This window comes from Lagenorhynchus albirostris, chromosome 15, assembly GCF_949774975.1.
Source record: "Lagenorhynchus albirostris chromosome 15, mLagAlb1.1, whole genome shotgun sequence".
Lineage (NCBI taxonomy): Eukaryota > Metazoa > Chordata > Mammalia > Artiodactyla > Delphinidae > Lagenorhynchus > Lagenorhynchus albirostris.
In genome coordinates this window covers 68402227-68410128 of record NC_083109.1, presented here as the reverse complement: position 1 = coordinate 68410128, position 7902 = coordinate 68402227, and the positions used below count along the sequence as shown (strand labels likewise).

At 40.1% G+C, this 7902-nt stretch overlaps 1 pseudogene; it reads left to right on the top strand.

The window, feature by feature from the left end:
- Positions 1–4824: 4824 nt before the first annotated feature.
- LOC132505429 (5'-AMP-activated protein kinase subunit gamma-1-like) lies at positions 4825–5803 on the top strand (annotated as a pseudogene).
- The last annotated feature ends 2099 nt before the right edge of the window (positions 5804–7902 follow it).

Below are 7902 nucleotides of genomic sequence, written 5' to 3'. Positions count from 1 at the left end.
ATATATAAGCCATTTCACAATCTAGTCCCTTGATTCATATAAAACAATAGTTGTTATTAGTGTGTATACACACACACGTTGTTATTAGTATAACAATAACAATAGCAACAGCAACACTCTCTATTTACTGAGACCTTAAATGATGCCATGTGATCAGGTGCCTTTCTAAGCATTTAAAAGGGATTCTCTTATTTCAAACTCACAGTAACCCTAGGAGGTAGGTACTAGTTTGTTATTATGAATTTACAGATAGGGAATTATGAATATTACAGAGGTACTTGCTCAAAATCACAGAGCTAGTAAGACGCCAAGCAGGAATCTGATTCCAGGCTTGTCTAACTCTCAAGGACTATATTACCCGGCCCCCACCCTGCCCCTCCAACCTCCCCTTCCTGTACTCTCTCACAAACGCTCGCAGCCTCTGTATGCCTCAGCGAGGCCACACTACCTTCCATTCCCCAGAGGAGATGTCTTCCACCTGTGTCCGTGCCCATCTTATTCCTTCTGTCTGGAATGCCCTCCGCTTTTCCCCCCGTCACCCTTGTGAACTTTCATTCACCCTTCAGCACCCAATTTAAGAGTCTCCTCTATGAAGACTTTCCTTCCACCCACACCCCAGATTTTTACCTTGTCTGTAATATCAGCCTAAATTTTATTTCTTTCCATTCTCCAGACAAAGATGCAAAAACGTCTAGAGTGACAGCTGAGTTATTAAGAATTATAAGATGACAGAACATAATTTACTACATTGTACCTGATTGTTCCCTGGTCTATCATTAGTCGACTCCAGTTATTGATTTATGCCTCAATGAATAGGCAATTCCTTACCTTAAAATGTTATTCTCAGCTGGTCAGAGGACAGAATTACTTTTTATTGCATCTCTAATAGCAACTAGTTAACTTCATGAGGCACAGGGAACACATTCTCTATTTTACTCTCTCCAATTTACTATCTGAGAGTGAGATCCATGATAATAAGTAAAATTTCTAAATTCACTGTCTCTAAGAACTGGTAGGGATATTGCTTTATGGATACTTAGAAAACACAGCTCTATCAAGGTGGCAAGAGTATATCATTAGGTCTGCTGGTAATTAAGGAAGCTGTAAGTTAATCAGTTATATTCTCTCTGAAGAGAAAGTAGGGGCTTCCCTGGTGGCACAGTGGTTAAGAATCCGCCTGCCAATGCAGGAGACATGGGTTCGAGCCCTGGTCCAGGAAGATCCCACATGCTGTAGCAACTAAGCTCATGTGCCACAACTACTGAGCTGCTCTCTAGAGACCACGAGCCACAACTACTGAGCCTGCGTGCCACAACTACTGAGCCTGCACTCTAAAGCCCACGAGCCACAACCACTGAAGCCCGTGCATCTAGAGCCTGTGCTCCGCAACAAGAGAAACCACTGCAAAGAGAAGCCCACACACCGCAACTGCTCGCCACAACTGGAGTTGCGAGTAGCCCCTGCTCGCCACAACTGGAGAAAGCTCACGTGCAGCAACGAAGACCCAATGCAGCCAAAAATAAATAAATAAATAAAAGATTTAAAAAAAGAGAAAGTAGAAGGTGGTGGTTTAGAGCAGTGGTCTCTAGACTCTTTTGAACACTCACTTCAGCAGTAGACATGTGAACCTTCACCCCTGCAAATGTGTGTATTTATTTATAGTTTATGTATGTGTACTACTGAATTAACATTCAGTATGGAAAAACATTCAAAAAACATACAAAACATTCATGAAATGGAAATGAAAAGGAATGAGGTAAGGAATAAATAAAAATAGAAGTTCCACTATTTTCCTTCCTTACCCAGTGGATCATCTTGTGTACCTGCTGGGATACATTCACACTTCCAGCAGAAGACTCACTGGACAAATACCAACTGGCCCTGGTGGATCCAGATGCTGGGCTCACCCTAGTGGTCCCCAGCACCTGGTTGGCCCCTGTGGACCCAGGATCCAGGTCCAGCCATGCAGACTCTGGTCCCAGACCCATCACTGCAGACCCAAGCACCAGGCCTGCCTGGTGAACCCGGGCTCCAGGTCCACCCCCAAGGACTCAGGCACCAGGTCTTCCTACCTGCTGACCCAGGCACCAGGCCTGCCCACTTATGGATATCACCTAGAATCTCTGGATGGGCTGACAGGTGAAGGGCTTTGCCTACTGAAGCCAGTCTATAAAGCTATTCTTCAAGGTGTAGACACTAACACAAGGCCACAAGGATCATGAATAATGAAGAAAACATGACACCACCAAAAGAAACTAATAAAACTTCAATGACTGACCCTAAAGAAATGGAGATCTATGAACTGTCTGACAAAGAATTCAGAATAATCCTCTTAAAGAAATTCAATGAACTACAAGAAAACGCAGATAAATAAATGAAATTAGGAAAACAATGCATGAACAAAATGAGAGGTTCAACAAAGGAACAGAAACTATGTATTAAAAAAAAGTAGAAATTCTAGAGTTGAAGAACACAATAATTGAACTGAAGAATTCAATAGAGAGCTTTGGCAGATTTGACCAAGCAGAAAAAAGAATTAGTGAGCTAGACGGCAGATCATTTGAAATCATCCAGTCAGAGAAGTCAAAGAAAAAAGAATGAAAGAGTCAAGAAAGCCTATGTGAATCATGATATACCATTAAAAGAAACAGTTACACATTATTGGAGTCCCAGAAGAAGAGGGGGAAAGGGGGAAAAGAAAGCTTATTTAAAGAAACAGTGGCTGAGAACTTCCCAAACCTAGGGAGAGATTTAGACATCCAAGTTCATGAAGCTAATAGGTGACTGTAAAATTTCAACACCCAAATCATGTTTTCCAAGACAACGTAGAATAAAATTGTCTAAAATCAAAGAAAATGAGATAATTTTTAAAGCAGCAAGAGAAAAAAAAAATCTCACCTATATGGGAACCCCCATAAGGCTATTAATGAATTTCTCAGCAGAAACCCTGTAGGGCAGAAGAGAGTGGGATAATATATACAAATTACTAAAAGAAAAAAAAAAAACTGTCAAGAATACTTTACCTAGCAAAGTTGTCTTTGAGAAATGGAGAGAGAAAGATTTTCCCAAAGAAACAGAAGCTGAGGGAGTTCATCATGACTAAACCTGTCTTACAAGAATCGCTGGGGCTTCCCTGGTGGCGCAGTGGTTGAGAGTCCGCCTGCCGATGCAGGGGACACGGGTTCGTGCTCCGGTCCGGGAAGATCCCACATGCCGCGGAGCGGCTGGGCCCGTGAGCCATGGCCGCTGAGCCTGCGCGTCCGGAGGCTGTGCTCCGCAACGGAAGAGGCCACAGCAGTGAGAGGCCCGCGTACCGCAAAAAAAAAAAAAAAAAAAAAGAATCGCTGAAACGAGTTCTTCAAGCAGAAATGAAATAACATGAAAATATAAAAGATACTGGCAAACGTAAGTATATAGTCAAATTCAGAATACTCTAATACTGTTATATGGTAGTGTGTTAATCAATTAACTCTAGTATAAAGGTTTAAAGGACAAAAGTATTAAAAATAACAATAGCTACAATAATTTGTTAGTGAATATACAATATAAAAGAGGTACATTGTGACATCAAAAACATAAAATATAGGGTGGGAATAAAAGAATAGAGCTTTTGTATGCAGTCAAAGTTAAGTTATCAACTTCAAATACACTGTTATGTCCAAAAGATGTTTTATTTAATACTCATGATAACTACAGAGCAAAAACCTACAGTAGATACACAAAAGATAAAGAGAAGGGAGTCAAAGCATTTAATTATGGAAAATCACCAGTACAGAAAGAAAGACAGCAAAAGAGAAAGAAAGGAAAAAGGGAACTACATAACAGCTGGAAAACAATTAATGAGATGGCATTAGTAAGTACTTACCTATCAATAGTTACTTTCAATGTAAATGGATTAAATTCTCCAATCAAAAGGCACAAAGTGGCTGAATGCATTAAAAAACAGAAACCAACTTTATGCTGCCTCCAAGAGACTTACTTCAGACTTAAGGACATGAACAGGCTCAAACTGAAGGGGTGGAAAAATATATTCCATGCAAATGGAAACCAAAAGAGAGCAGGAGTGGCTATACCTATATCAGACAAAATAGACTTTAAGTCAAAAGTGTTAACAAGAGACAAAGAAGGTCACTATATAATGATAAAGAGGTTAATTAATAAAGAAAATACAGCAACTGTAAATATATAGACAACCCAAATCAGAGCACCTAAATATATTAAGCAAATACCAGTAGATGTGAAGGGAGAAATAGACAACACTACAATAATAGTAGGAGACCTCAATACCCGACTTTCAATGATGGATAGATTATCCAGACAGAAAATAAATATGAAACGTTGGACTTGAACTACACCTTAGACCAAATAGACCTGACAAACATGTATAGAATATTCTACCCAACAGCAGCAGAATACACGTTCTTCTAAAGCACACATGGAACATTCTCCAGGATAGATCATATGTTAGAGTACAACACAAACCTAGCAAATAGCAACTGTAAGATGACTGAAATCATACCAAGTATATTTTTTGACTGATATGAAACTAGAAATCAGTTACAAGAGGAAAACTGGAAAATTCACAGATGTGTGGAAATTAAACAACACACTCTTGAGCAACCAATAGGTCAAAGAAGAAATCAAAAGAGAAACCAAATAATATCTTGACACAAACAAAAATGAAAATACAACATACCAAAACTTATGGGATGCAGCAAGACTAGTTCTAAGAGGGAAGTTTAATGCAATAAACATCTCTATTTAAAAAAAAAAAAAAAAAAGCAAGGTTCCTAAAGTGAATGAACCCAGCCAGTGCCTCTTGCAATGCAGATGGCCACGTCTTGAGAGTTTCCAACTCTGGAAAAATGAGCGTCCTCAAGAGATCCCAGAATCTAACAACAGCATATACACTTCCTTTATAGAGTCTCTTGCTGCTATGACTTGATTCTCACAAGCTCCAATTTGGTTGTATTTGCTACTTCCCTGCAGGTGAAGAAAGCTTTCTTTGCTTTGGTGACTAATGGTATACAAGCTGCCCCTTTCTGGGACAGCAAAAAGCAAGGACTTGTGGGCATGTGGACTACCACTGATTTTATCAATATCCTGCACCGTTACTATAAATCAGCCTTGGTACAGATCTATGAGTTGGAAGAACACAAGACAGAAACTTGCAAGGAGGTGTACATATGGGACTTCTTTAAACCACTTGCCTGCATTCCTCCTAATGCCAGCATGTTTGATGCTGTCTCTTCATTAATTCAAAACAAGATCCACAGGCTGCCAGTTGTTAACCCAGAATCAGGCAACATCTTGTACATCCTCATCCACAAATGCAGTCTCAAGTTCCTCAAATTGTTTATCACTAAGTTCCCAAGCCAGAGTTCACGTCTAAGTCTCTGGAAGAGCTACAAATCAGCTTCTATGCCAACACTGTTATGATCTGCTGTATGTGGCTCTGGGCATCTCTGTACAGCACCAATTCTCAGCCCTGCCAGTGGTGAATGCGAAAGGTCATGTGGTAAACATCTTTTACAAGTTTGATGCTATCTATCAGGCAGCAGAAAAGACCTACAACAACCTAGGTGTATCTGTAGCCAAAGCCCTGCGACATCAGTCCCATTACTATAAATGTGTCCTCAAGTGCTACCTGCACAAGACTCTGGAGACCATCATCAATAGGCTGGTGGAAGCAGAGGTTCACCAGCTTGCAGTGGTGGATGAGAGTGATGTGGTCAAGGGAATTGTATCATTATCTGACAACCTGTAGGACCTAGTGCTTACAGGCAGAGAGAAGCAGCCCTGAGCTGAGGGAAGAGGGCAGGCAGCACCAGCGCATGTGCCTCACTCACTGCCTGCCTAAAGCTCTGGGAATCACAGATAAAACCTGGTGACTGTTCCGTGCTCAGGAGCCCCCCTACCCTTCTACCTGGGAGCTGGAGAATGCATGGGGAAAGGAAGGAGAATAAATTTTTAGGTGTCCTTAACCTCACAGTACTCAGAAAAACTTTCAGTCTAGCCCATCCTAGCTCCTACCCTCTTATTCATATCCCCCTTTCTGGGCAAACTATGGGCTCTGTGCCCCCCCAGAAAATTCTGATCTCTAAGAGATCCCTGGGCTTCATTTAGCCTTAGCCTCTATCTCTGCCTCTGACTCCACTATAAGATAACAGCACCATAGAACTCTTCATAAAGATATTTTCATTCATCCTGTTTCCTGTTGGGTGAAAGAGGCTAAATTCATTTTGTGACATTTCTTCCCACAATGGGAGTGGGGTGGATCATTGGGAGGAGGGTTTTGGGGTGTCTATGCTGTATGCATGTGAAGGGAGATGGGAGTTGGTGAAAGAAGAAGGCAGAGTGGTTAGCTGAGGTTATTGCTTTTCATGGTGAACCTAATTAAAATGACAAGAACCCATCCTGAGGGTTGTCTTTTCATCTTGTTTATGTTTTCCTTTGCTGTGCAAAAGCTTTTAAGTTTCATTAGGTCCCATTTGTTTATTTTTGTTTTTATTTCCATTTCCAAAGGAGGTGGGTCAAAAAGAATCTTGCTGTGATTTATGTCATAGAGTGTTCTGCCTATGTTTTCCTCTAAGAGTTTTGTAGTGTCTGGCCTTACATTTAGGCCTTTAATCCATTTTGAGTTTATTTCTGTGTATGGTGTTAGGGAGTGTTCTAATTTCATTCTTTTACATGTAGCTGTCCAGTTTTCCCAGCACCACTTATTGAAGAGGCTGTCTTTTCTCCGTTGTATATTCTTGCCTCCTTTATCAAAGGTAAGGTGACCATAGGTGCGTGGGTTTCTCTCTGGGCTTTCTGTCCTGTTCCATTGAGCTATATGTCTGTTTTCGTGCCAGTACCATACTGTCTTGATGACTGTCATACAGAGTGAAGTAAGTCAGAAAGAGGAAAACAAATACCGTATGCTAACACATATATATGGACTCTAAAAAAAAAAAAAAAAAAAGCTTCTGAAGAACCTAGAGGCAGGACAGGAATAAAGACGCAGACGTGGAGAATGGACTTGAGGACATGGGGAGGGGGAAGGGTAAGCTGGGAAAAAGTGAGAGAATGGCATGTACATACATACACTACCAAATGTAAAATAGATAGCTAGTGGGAAGCAGCTGCATAGCACAGGGAGATCAGCTCGGTGCTTTGTGACCACCTAGAGGGGTGGGATAGGGAGGGTGGGAGGGAGACGCAAGAGGGAGGAGATATGGGGATATATGTATATGTATAGCTGATTCACTTTGTTATAAAGCAGAAACTAACACACCATTGTAAAGCAATTATACTCCAATAAAGATGTTAAAAAAATAAAATTAATTAAATTAAATTTTAATAAATGACAAGAACCACTCCCCCAAAAAAGAAAGAAAAATTACAAAACTTTATACCTTAAGGAACGAGAAAAAGAAGAACAAACTAAGCCCAAAATTAGCAGAAGGAAGGAAATAACAAAGATTGGAGCAGAAATAAATGAAATGAAGACCAGAAAAACAATAGAAAAGATAACACAATTAAGAGCTGGGTTTCTTTTAAAGATAAACAAAATTGACCAACCTTTAGCTAGACTAATTAAGAAAAAAAGAGAGGACCCAAATAATTGACATTAGAAATGAAAGAAGAGACATTACAGCTGATACCACAGTAATACAAAGGATCATAAGAGACTACTATGAGCAATTATATGCCAACAAATTGGATAATCTAGAAAAAAATGGATAAATTCCTAGAAACATTCAAACTAACAAGACTGAATCATGAAGAAATAGAAAATACGAACAGACCAATAACAAGTAAGGAGATTGTATCAGTAATCAAAAACCTCCCAACACAGAAAATTCCAGGACCAGATGGTTTCCCTGATGAAATCTAACAAATATTTAAAGAATTAACACC